This window comes from Aulonocara sp. 'chitande type north' Nkhata Bay, linkage group LG1, assembly GCF_057382095.1.
Source record: "Aulonocara sp. 'chitande type north' Nkhata Bay isolate Kocher_YH1m ecotype deep benthic linkage group LG1, A_spYH_male_GT1.1, whole genome shotgun sequence".
NCBI lineage: Eukaryota > Metazoa > Chordata > Actinopteri > Cichliformes > Cichlidae > Aulonocara > Aulonocara sp. 'chitande type north' Nkhata Bay.
Window position 1 is genome coordinate 745,586 of NC_141344.1, and position 12,812 is coordinate 758,397.

A 12,812-nucleotide genomic window follows, 5' to 3' on the forward strand; every position below is an offset into this window, starting at 1 on the left:
GGAAGGTTGCCGGTTCGAGCCCCGGCTCCGACAGTCTCGGTCGTTGTGTCCTTGGGCAAGACACTTCACCCGTTGCCTACTGGTGGTGGTCAGAGGGCCCGGTGGCGCCAGTGTCCGGCAGCCTCGCCTCTGTCAGTGCGCCCCAGGGTGGCTGTGGCTACAATGTAGCTGCCATCACCTGTGTGTGAATGGGTGGATGACTGAATGTAGTGTAAAGTGCTTTGGGGTCCATTGGGACTAAGTAAAGCACTATACAAATACAGGCCATTTACCATTTGACGTTTTCCATGGAAGCATCATTTTTATCCGGATTACACCTGAACAGTTGCGTCCTGGACTGCCAGCACTGGATGGTGCTGACTAAAGGTAGCGTGGTCTGTGGCATCAGCAGCTACTTTCAGACACACATAAATCTGCATGTGAATAATCAGGGTGCATCATGGGTAAAATTCAGTCGGGTCCAAAGTGTTTCTCTGGTTCTGAAATGATGTAAACTTAGATTTCAGCTTAAAACACAAAAGTGTGATTTTCCTGCAGAGACCGTGTACAGGTATGTGTGTGTGTGTGTGTGTTGCATGTATTCGGAGGCCTCTGAGAGCCGAGTGGTGTGTCGCTGCCAAACAGTCGATTTCCCCCTCTCGTCGTCCGCTCCATACATCACAGACCCGCCCTTCTCTCCTGACACAGTGACGTGTGTCATTTATCAAACACGGCCTTGCCAGGCCTCGTGTGTGTGTGTGTGTTAGAGTAGGGCGGAGATCTCCTCCAGGAGAGGAGGAGGAGGGTTTGATTCCTCTTGTGGTGATCAGAGAGGAAACAGAAACGTTAAACGCTGTTTTACGTGCTTGTGTTCTTATTGAACATCATGAATAATTACAGCTTGTAGCTATGTAAACCTCTGTGTGTGTGTGTGTGTGTGTGTGTGTGTGTGTGTCCAACACACACACACAGAGCCTGTCCTCTGATTCAAAGGGAGGCCTTACAGGAAGAAGATGGATGCTCCTTAAAAAGAGCCTGTTGATGGATATGAATCTGGCCCCTCATTCATCACTGTTACATTATTTAGACTGCAGAGCTGTAACCCGACACGCGGGGGTGGGGGGGTGTATATGAACTACAGGAAGAGCGAGATTAAAGGTGTGAGCAACCACAGCAGTCACGATTGTGATTGGACACTGCGACCTAATGCTAGGCTGCATGTTCTCCACGTGGCGGTTCTCTGGGTTCTCCGACTTCCAGTCCAAGCACGAGCTGGGTGGGTTAGCTGGAGACTGTGAAGCTGCTAATGGACGAGAGCTAGATAAAGAGCTTGAAGTGAATGTCAGTCTAAAGTGCTTTGACTGGTGGGTGATTCACTTGTTACTGGGGTATATCGCCACGGTCACATGGATACTGCAGACTTGAGCTACTCTGGAGCGGGAGGACAGAAGCACCAGCAGGCCCATTTGAGTGTGTGTGTTTCCAATCCTGGATGCCTGGCTGTATTGTTTGCGTCCTGTCTCTGTAGGCTCTGATTGGTCCCCGGGTTCAGGCTGTGGGCTCGGCCACCTCCTGGCCGCTTCTGTAGATTCACCGCTAACCCCGCGAGAGTTTTCGGTGAGAGAGGAAGTCAGCACGTAGCCTCCGTGGATCCTCCTCGCTGCTCCTTCCAGTGTTTTTTGGAGCGCCGCCTCCTCCCCTGCCCTCCGTCGCTCCCTCTCCTCCCAGGTTTCTATAGCACCGAGGCAGACGTGCTGATTTATTGTGGCCATCCGTCTCTGCTCCTCATCCATCACGGGCCGTTGCTAGGCGATCATGGCAGCAGCTGTTTGCTTTAGAGTTCAACAGAGGGGCCGTCAGTCAGCGGCGGCAGGTGAAAAGCATTACCGACGTGCTGTTGTCACGGCGAATAATTAATCAAAGGCGGCAAAGATAATTAAAAAGATATGACCCTTGCTGCTGCCGCTTGGTCCCAGGTTTGTCCAGGAAAGAGGAGTAAAAAAGAAAAGGTGAGAGGAAGAGGAGGACTCCTCATCACTGCTATCGCTCAGTAGTTCTTTAAGATTCCTCCTGCTCTCGCGTGACCCCCCCTCCTCCTCCCTCAGACGAGTGGAGTGAGTGAATGCTGATAAAACAGGCTCTCCTGCTCTTATTAATTAGGAGGAGATGGGCTGGAAAAACCAGAGAAAGGGTTTAAAAAGGCTTCACGGAGGGATGGAGAGTGCTCTCAGAGTGCTGAAGATCCATCCGTCACCTCCGGTTCAGAGAGCCAACTGAGAGTTAGTCGCTCTGCTCAGAAAAACATGATGTTTGCATTTAAAGATGGAGTCACGTGACCCAGTTGATTTATGTGGATTCGCTGTGAAGGTGTCTGCGTCTGCAGGTCTTCTGTCTGCTGCTCGTTTTGTTCTTCGTTAAATCCTCAGAGCCCGTTTGTATCTGCAGGCAGCAGAGCAGAAACGTCCACCGTGAAGCGAGATCACCTCGGAACATCTGGAAGCACATCTGCCGTCCGAAGACGAGCCGTTTGGTTCTGAGTCTGCTAGGTTTCCAGAAAATCAAGAACCTTCGCTTTTCAGCGTCAACCTCCGCCATACTCAGAGGACCCGTGCAGAAACGGCGCTTTGCGTCCACTTTCAGACGTTTCTGTGCAAATTATTCTTTAACTGTTTAACAGCCAAAAAGCTTCCAAACATGCACACCTGCGGGCTGTGGGAGGAAACTCACCTGAACCTGAGAGACCTGAATTTGTCAAATGTGTTCAAAGTTTTAGCTTCATTTACCTGATCTGTTATTTATTCCAACACACACGGCGTGGAGCGCCCACAGTTTTGTTGTACATGTACAATAGCAGGCTTTTCTATTCAGTTAATATTCAACCTCATTTCTATTTGTATTTATTTTCTGATACTGAACTTTAAAGCTAGAGGAAGCTACTGTAAGTACTATGTGTACCTTGTTGTACCAGTGTAGGGGTGATACAGCCTTAAAATCAGAGCTGTGTAAGTAAAAGATGGCGGTTTGCTTCCCTCTCTCCGCCAAGCTGCTGTCACTGATGACGCTTCCTAATTTGAATCTGCTGAAATGAGGATCCTCCGTGCAGCAGTCCTGACTCAGCACGCATCAAATGTGAGCGCAGAAGTAGCCTCACTAGCTTTTATTCCCCCTGGAAATTCAAAAAGCACAAAATAATATAAAAATAAGTTTAACAGGAAGTAAAGTCAGTGGATGTGCAGTTTCAGTAACAACTCACAGCTTTAAGCAACAGTTCCTGCCACCATAGCAAGTATGATGCAAACTAAAATGATTATTTCCGTTATTTCATGGTTCAGGCTCTGCAGGTCACATCGAAGGTCCGGATTTGTGTTTCGTGCACGTTTAGGGACAGACATGAAGCCTTTCCCTGAGCGTGTGGGCTCACTCATCTGGAAACGTCACTCCGTCACCGTACACATGAAAACCAGTAACAATGAAAATGAATCGAATCATTCAATGTTTGAATGTGAACGTTTCCCTCAGTGTGACCTGAGAGGAAAACATTAGTCTGATTTTAGGCTAGGGCTGAACGATTATGGAAAATAATCTAATTGCGATTTTTTGCCCCAATATTGCGATTGCGATGCGATATGCGATTATTTTTTTAAGGTCTTTGTCTTCTGTATTATTAAACAAAGACAAGCAATACATCATATAGTATGGCCAATACTATATTACATTAATTTTAAACTGTTCTTTCCTGGAAGACAGACCTCTGTTATGATGACATGAGGTGATGCATGAATTGATGACTGACATTTTTATTTAACTTCTTCAATCACAACAGTATATTTGAACATACACAATAGTTTATTTTTAGCTTACAAACATCTGAGCATAAAGTGCTGACAAGGAACCCTGGTGTAAACATTAAAATGAAAGTCAGTACAATGTGCAGATTGCAGAAATATACATAAACAAAATCAGTGGCTTTACCACACTCAGTTTTTCGACATCTGTGAACTACTAGACAGTCATTCAATTAAAAAATAATATTAAATAAATAAAACTAATAAATAAAAAATACACACATCTTACTGATCTCTGCAGTCAGTAACATTACACATAAAGTGCAAACATAATAGCAATTGTATAAACACACACACAAACACGCCTTTAAAGTTTAAAGGCGTGAAATTGGACGGTCTAGTTCTGATTAGCGTCACCGCTGTCTCGGTGGAGTTTAATAAACTCGGCCGTCTGCTTCTTGCTATCTAAAATATAACCAGACACTGGTGTAAATTCTCGACTGTCTCATACTTCTGTTTAATAAGTTTTCTGTTTGACGTTTAGTCAGCTGTGTGAAAACCAAGGAGGAACCCACCCGGGGGATTAATAAAGTTTTATTTTATCTAATCTAATAACTTTAATCTCAGCCAAACCGATTTACTCACGAACAAACAAAACACTGAAAAAAGCCCAACAATAACATTTTTAGGTTGTCTAAGTGACTTATATATCACGTTTAACCCGAGCAGCGAAACTCCGCGGTGATCTGAAAATGATGTGCCGGGAGTTGTGCCGTTCTCGGCCGCATCAGTAACCCTCGAGCTCCCGGCTAGCTGTCGAGCTGGTGGGTAGCAGACGCCTCTGAAAACGTCGAAGCACTTTTGCAAATATGGGATATCTTGATAAACCGAGCAGATATTTGATGTTTACACAACTACTTTCTCGCCTGAAAATATTTTAAAAGTTTATTTTGTGACCCAGAAAGATTAGTAAGAGTAATTTTAAAACTTAGTAGCGGCCGCCATTGTTGGAAACTGGAGTTTGGCTGGGCCGCGCTATGAATTCTGGGATATGGTAGTCATTTGGACAGCCTTCGGCGCGTCGCTGTGACGTAATCGGTCTACAAATGCGGCCTCAGGAGGATGCAGCCCATGAATTTAGACATGTCCAGAGTATAATCGCAGCCTTTGCGGTTAGAAAATTGCACTTGATCATGTCGCGATATTATCGCAAATGCGATATATCGTTCAGCCCTAATTGCTGGTCTTTGTGTTGTTTCCGTCGGAGCTGACGTGTCCGTGTCAGGTCTGTGATCGGCGTTTCCACAGTGTGACGGGAACCCCCGGGGTGTGTTCGTGTCTGAAAGAGATTTTGGGTTGACTGAAAGTGTTTCGTGGAGTAAAGTCAACAGACTGTAACAAAGTGGGTGGATAGATGTTCACAGTGGGCTGGACAATAACTCAGAATTAAAGTTATGATTTGTTGTATCTTCATCCGTAGAAGCTCAAACTAAGATGGCCTTCATTCAGAAAGGTGGATGTAGAAGATCGGGAGGTTTTGTGTAAGTGAGCCTGAGGCTCGTCACTGAGACGGGAACGAGCTGCCGCCTTAACAACAGGGTCGTCCACCGCAGACGCACCCACTACTCTGACTTAAGCACAAGCCTGCGTCCTGCCACGTAGTTTTTTTAAAGGTATTTCAGTTTTATTACATTTTGAACTGTGTTTGAGCTAGAGGTGAATGCTCTATAAGAAGTGGTCACATCAGCAGGTGACCTCTCTGAGAAGGTACTGCTGTGTCATGGGTGGGACTTTGTGGCCTCGAGGTGAACCCTCTGCACAGCAGCGTGTGATTTTCTGCTTGCAGTCAGTCCTTCCTTCTGATCCCGCCAGCCTGCTGCCACGAGTCAGGCAGACGTGGTTCATGTTAACTCAGCAGCGAACACGTGTCAGTAAAAATCCTACAGCAGATTTTCTTCATATGCAATCACAAACCTGTCTTTGTGCAATAAAATCTTATCGGCTTCAGGCAAAACGCCCGTGTTTGGAACGTTTGTGGGAGGTTCCTGTGACCTTGCAGACAGAGGCCGGGAGGCGGGGTTAGAGCCGAGCGGCACACGCTCACACAGGAAGCCCAGAGAGCACGTGTAGAAATGCAGCGAGTGGCAGAGGTGGATGTCAGTTGCCGAGCTTCAGTCAGTGTTTAACGTTTTGCTTCCTGCCTTTCTGTAACTCCACCAGGAATGATTTCGCCTCGAGCTTCGCCCTGGGTGCTACTCGGTGTCAGTGAACGCCACACACACAGAAATGACAGTCTGCTCTGCTTTACTTAGATGAGCACAACCCAGTCAAAGGACACTTGATTGATTAACGAGCAGCCATTGAGTTATTGATCAATCGTTGGGTGTCTCCACATGCGGCTGGTTCTGTCTGAACACTGAAAAAATCTAATCTGGACTGAACCCAAACCAGGAATGTTTCTCAGGAATTACTGAACAATTCTTATCATATAGTTCAAATTACCGCTGGTCCTGTCACATCTTGAACCGGGGGTATGCGGTGAGCTGGTGTCGGTCCAGTCCTCAGTCCACGGCATGGATGAAGCTAAGCGTTACTTGGTTTTTCATGCTTGGGCACTGTCAGGTTTTCTTGTTTGAATCACAAACTGTGGTCAGAGTGTGTGGACTCGCCACCGACGATGCTTCCCGCGTGGGCTCGTTTCACTAACGTGTGGATTGGTGTTATGGTGAGCACGATCTGATATCCTCGTGTCGGTGTTGTTCCCACATCATCATAATAAATGTTGTTCCAGGTTCAACATTGCAAGTGACCAATCGCATTGTTGTGACGTCATACTTTTGCGACTTCAGAAAAAAGCGCCGTAAAAAAAAAAATCTACTTAACTTGCGAGAAACCACCTCTGTCCGCCGATCCAGCAATTTGAATTCTTTGCATTTCAGGATGCTGTTCTTTAATAAACGGTAAGCATTATGCATATTGTCCTTGCAACACTGGAATTTCATAAATGAATGAATGGCTTGGCTTGCAAAAGTACATCACAACAATGTGATTGGTCACTTGCAATGTTGAACCTGGAACAACATTTATTATGATGATGTGGGAACAACACCGACACGAGGATATCAGATCATCTGTTATGGTGAGGAGGTGCGCAAGAAAAACTCCCACACTAAGCTCCAATCACACACATTTGTTTTGGCGTCTCTGTGTTTTCCTGCTCGTCTGTTTCTTTCTTCCTGTTAAAAGAGAGTTTTTGCTTCCTTCTCTTGCTGAGTGCTCAAAGGGTTGTTGGGGTTTCTCTTAAAGCTGTGGGGTTACAGCGACTTAAAGGCGAGCAAGCCCTGATGATTCAGACCAAACCAACAGCATATTTTGGGTTAAACTGATTTGGTTTGACAGATACACAAACTTTAGAGGTTTTGGTGGAGCATATGACCAACATGTGACCACCTGGTGCTGAAGGTGGTTAAAACCCACCCACATGAGAGGGCAGGTACGGCGCTTGTTTTCCTTCTGTGTGACATCTGTCAGCAGTAATCTGATTGATCGTCTACTCTGACATCCAGCGGGAGAAACATTGGAGTTACGGAGCATCTGGAGGCTTTAAGGCCTCATAACTTCACACTGGATGTAAATATTTGTATATAAAAATTAATGAGCATCGTGGAGGAGATGGTTTTGTTTGGTAGAGCACAAAGCATAAAATTAAAACTACTTACAGCAGTCTTTTTCCTGTAAATGAAGTCCAGCTTTTCAGTGAAACGTCTCATTCATCAGCATCACAGACACCAAATTAATGATGCCGTTTCTTCAGTTTGAGCACAGATCGTCTCCTGATGGTGCAAATTTAAAAATCTCTGCATCCTCTGGACAAATGTGACCCAGTGTTCCGAGGTGCAGTTCGATGTGGACGAGCCTGTGAAAGCTCTTTTCTCCTTTTTAGGACACCACAGCAGCAGGGTTTGGTGAAAGAGAAGGGATTTCAAGGGAGGGGAAGCATTAATGCTGGCGCCGATATATCACAAACACATCGGCGTGGCTGTGGCAGGTCAGTTGTTTTTCAGATATTAAGTAATCCCACGGTAGCAACGTTCAGACAGAGAAGCCTGCAGTCACATTATCACCTGACTGCAGGAGCGATCATCGTCCTGACAGTGGAACGTTGGACCGAGGCCTCCACGTGAGCGGATGTGTTCATCGTAGACGGCGTTTTGTTTTCACATGGTGCTCGGTTTAATTCGTATGGAGCTCTGCAGGAACAGGTCCGAACACCTTAGGCAGCTCCCCTGTCCCTCACCTAGATTTCTGAAGTCAGGTCTTTGTTTAACACGAGCCATAGAAACAGTAACTCTGAATGTTAAAGCTTGTGTTGCTAACATGGGGCTAACTCAGAGACAGAGGCTCCGCAGTTCAGAAGTCTAACTTCCTGTCAGCTCTCTGAAGGTGAGCCACAGATGGTTTTCTGAAGACTTGTGGTCACGGAGAGACGAGGACGTCAAGCCCAGCTCACCATTTCTCACAGCTGTGTGTTACTGCTTCACCTGCAGCCTGGTCTCTCTCTCTCTCTCACACACACACACACACTCTGGTCCCACTCTGACATCATCTGTGTGACATTAAAGCACTCGGTCTGGTGTTTTCTGGTCTTCGGGGTCTCATTACATGATTAAAAATGGCGCTCTGCTTCCTGACATCATTCATGGCTGTCTGTGTATTTACCACCACGCTGGAAACTACACACACACACACACGCACACACACAGCGCTTTGAAACTGAAACCTCACACACACACACTGATGAAGAGGGGCAGCGTGGACCGGAGATCCATCACATGAGATGTTAACAACATGCTAACGTGTTTTTAAAGCCGCAGCTCAGGTTTCTTTTTAATTGCTGCATACGATGAAGGTGTCAGTGAACAGATCTGTTGATGTTCTGATCAGCAGGTGAAATCGTTTCAGTTTGACGGCCTCCATGTGTTTCCATCCTGCAGAGGAAAGCTGCAGATTCAGAGAGAAACTTGAGAAATCCGAGCGGATTCAGCAGTTCGTCCTCCTCTGAGACTCACCACCAACTGTAACGTGGCCCCAGCTGCTCTCTGCTGGGGTAGCTTTGCATGACTTACAGTTCAGAATAAGATGATGTCTGATTTCAGCTGATCATAAACATACAGCAGCCATGCTTCGGTTTCTGCCTGAGAACAGGAAGCTCACTTTCTGGTGACTCATGGTGGCTTTAGTTTCCTTTGAATCACAGGGACACGTGTGTGACAGACGTGTGAGAGTAAAATGAGTTGCACAGCTGATGTGAGTGATGGAGATGTTGTTTAGTCCGTATCGATGGCGTCAGGAACTCATGTGTAGAACAATGTGTAGCACAGACTTTTCTAAAGGAAACATGTTGGAGCTGAAACATAATCAGCGTTCGTAATCATGGCGCCTGTTTGTTGCTTTGAGTCATAGCAATGATGTGTCAACATGTCTGCAGCTCGGAGAGGAGCACAGCGTGAACCTGAACTGTATCTGCAGACACCTGCAGAGCTGGAGGAGTTAAACTCAGGAGAACAGAAGAACATCAGAACCCGTCACGATCAGGGAAACGAGCTGGGACCAGATCAGTCTCCCACATTATCTGCACAAACCAAACTGCTGGAAAATCAGCTGTAAATTCAACGTTAGGATGACGTTTAATCATGCGCTGCCCTGTCGCTCATGCACACATTCACATGCATGACCCTGTGTCTGTCATATCAAAGATGGACCTTCCACCATGGTGTCACCTCCTAGTAGCAAAGCCTCCGTTTGTTTTTGGGGTGAAGAGCTTAGCTCTCCCCTGATGCTTGCTAGCTTAGCCATAAAATCCTAAAACTAGAGCTCCGTCTTCTTGGATGGTCTGTTAGTCCAGTGACCTCACAGCAGCCATGTTATTGGTCACATGATGTCATTAAAAATGCTACAAAAGCTCCAACAGCATAAACGCTCTGACTAGGAGCAACAGCCACCTGTGTCACCATCTGCCTGTCAGTCAGAGAGGCCACGCCCCTAATAATGCAAACTGACCACACTGTCTCTGTAACAGGCTCTAAATGTTTCTGCTTTAACATGAGGACCTGCTCACTGCTGCCTCTGCAGAGAATTAGAGGAACTGCAGGCTCATGTGTCAGCCCTGGAGGTCGATGGCTGTCAGCTCCAGCAAACCCCTTTTTTTCCACACTACGTCACGAACACGTACGATTCTGTAATGTGCGTAATTTTCTTTCCTGGTCAGATTTAAAATTATCTCTGTTGTTTCACAGTGTGTGTGTGTGTGTGTGTCGGCTTCACTAAATGAGCCCGTACACGGCGTGATGCTGTAAACATGCTAATATTTCTTAATGGCACACTCCTACATTGATATGCATGTAAACTGTAGACCGTTAACCCCCTCCTCCTCACACACACACACACACGTTGCTTGGCTCTCTGTTTTTCATTAATATCAAGTGATTGAGCGTAACATTAGCAGATAAAGCGCAGACTAAGATGACACGTAAGCCGCGGACGGAGGAATTAAAGTCTAATATAATCAGTCGGCCTGCGTGAGGAAAAGCCATCAGTCGTCACACGGCTGACATTTTGATTTCCGACGTTTCTGCAGAGCGAGCGCGTTGGATGGAGACGGATTTCTCTTTTAAGTAAAGAGATGCATACGTGATTGTTCAAAGGGTTTTCTCGCACGGCTTTAAAGTCACACACATACGTGCGAGTATCGATCTCTCAGGTGTTTGCGTGTCCGTCTCGCTGGTTATTTTCAGAGCACGTCACTTTTTATTAGCTTAATAAATCACATTTGTTGTCAATCAAGCAGCAGAGAATAATTGGATATGGTTGAAGCCTTGCGTGATGGATTATAAATCATTCAAGATTAAATTAAAAGATAATGCACAAACTTAATGGTTTGTGTTTTGCAGTCTAAATTGCCTCGGAGCAGAGCTGTTTTCCAGTTTTATTGCGCACCGTTTTTCTTTTCTCCCAAACTCGGCACATTTTACACCTTTTATTGCCTCCGTGGAACTTCTTTCAGCCTCTTTACATCCACGTTTGCCGCGCAGATTCATTCGAAGGACTTCTTTTGTTTCATGCCCACATTCAGGAAGATGTCATTCTGTGTGTTTACATCCAGCCTGTAAGTCGAGCTCTACTGAGCACCAGAGAAAGGCATTATTTCTGCGAGGCGAGGAGGACTAAAGAAGAGCGGCGGACGCGGAGAACAAGCTCCGCCGTGGGTGCGATCCCACGCCCGCTGAATTTAAGTGTGTCCGTTTGCATTGGAACAGAGCGGGCGTTATCATAATCGCCTCCTGCCTACTTGACAGAACCTTAAAGTGATCCTGTCATTTTGTTTACACCCAGGCCTCGCTGTGATTTACTCGGCAACACACACACACGTGCACGCACGCTCCCCCGGCGAGCCGGGTCGAGTGGACTGGATGACATCTTTTGATCAGAGCTGTCCAAAGAGATCAGAGCAGACTGGCAGGTAATAGATACCAAGCAACTTCCCACACTCGCTGTGTGCACGTTTCCACTCAGAATGCAAAAGCTCTGAGATCACCGCTGAACCGAGAGCACGTTAGCTACACAGCTTTATCAGCTGTGCTGTCGTCATGGCAATAGTCAGCTGTGAAACCTCCCAAGCTGACGTCCATGCAGGTGAACGCTGTCGCCAATGCTGCTCCAGACTGCTAGCAGCTATGAGGCCACACGCCTCATAGCTAGAGGAACTACAGCACCCTGAGTGCACGTGCAGAAGGGCTATCCCACCAATTTGTCTGTGCATTTCAAATCACTATAATTAAGCGTTATTGATCGTGGATTCAATTAACTTCATTAACGTGGCTGCTCTGCTGACTGCGGAGGGACAGACGTGAGGCAGGGAGAGGACGTGATCATCATGAAGCAGCGCTCCCCGAGCCGTGTCTCGTTACCGTGTCGTTAGGTGGTATTGTTCACTGAGAGACAACACTCCATGTCAGGAGGCTAGAGGGGGCTAAACGTGCGGCTGGATCAGTTTTAGGCATTAAAGCCGCTCGACGTGCTTCAGGAAAAGATGGTTAAAGTTCCACCCTCACCACATTAACCTCCTAAGACCCGAACTCTTCCACGGCAGCATTTTTAATTTCTCTTTGATATTTTGGCTAATTGGGGCCCGATGAATGTAAAAACAAAGAATTACCAGATTTTTTTTTACCTTATTTTTGTTTTTAAGAAAAATGAGAGCCACATATGAGGATATTTGTTTAAAATTTTGATAGAACAGCAGCAGTATAATGTCCTGAAAAACTGGAAAAAAATTTGTATTTTTTCTCCTCTCAGATCAAACCAGCTTCTCCACCCTGCTGATCCTTCATCTGCAGCTTGCTCTACTAATTAAAAGAGCACCTGCATACCTGGTGTGTTTGACCCTGCCTCTTCGTACTGCAGCGTGGTATAAGTGTGTACGCGTGCGTACTGATCTCAGTATCCTGGGTCACAATCGAGCCCGAGCCAGCAGCGTTGGGGATCATCTCAGCTTGTGTGTCCTCATTTTTTACTTCACTCCTCCCCCCTCATCCTCCCTCCTCCTCCCTCCTCTCTGGTGTACATGGCTAATTCACCTGCAGTAAAATCAGAGCTGCAGGATTTTTGACCCCTCACACATGCCGTACACACGATGAAAATATTACAGTGTGATGTCACAGAGAAGCAGAGTGACTGGAAAAGTCTTTCTCAGTATACATGAGGAAGTTTTCAGATGCTGCATTTAAACTTTGGTCTTCTTAAGAAAGGTGAAGGTCTTTGTGAAGGTGAAGGCCTGAAGGACTTTGGATAGTACAAATCTGAATCGACGTCATGTCTTTAAACATCTCCTGCTGAGAAATTTAGAGAAGTTCATAATTCACTTCCTGCCACTGAGATGATGTATCATCTTAGAGCTGCTCGCCTGTCTCCAGCCTTTTCATCAGAGCACAGACTCAGCTAACTCATCAGAGGTGCTGCACGAGAACATCTGGACCTCCTGCAGGCTGC

The 12,812-nt window shown here is 46.3% G+C and overlaps 1 protein-coding gene across 2 annotated transcripts in view; it reads left to right on the plus strand.

The window, feature by feature from the left end:
- tshz3b (teashirt zinc finger homeobox 3b) overlaps nt 1–12,812 on the plus strand; it is a 29,271-nt gene that overhangs the window by 9,172 nt on the left and 7,287 nt on the right. The gene's annotated exons all lie outside the window — the stretch shown is intronic.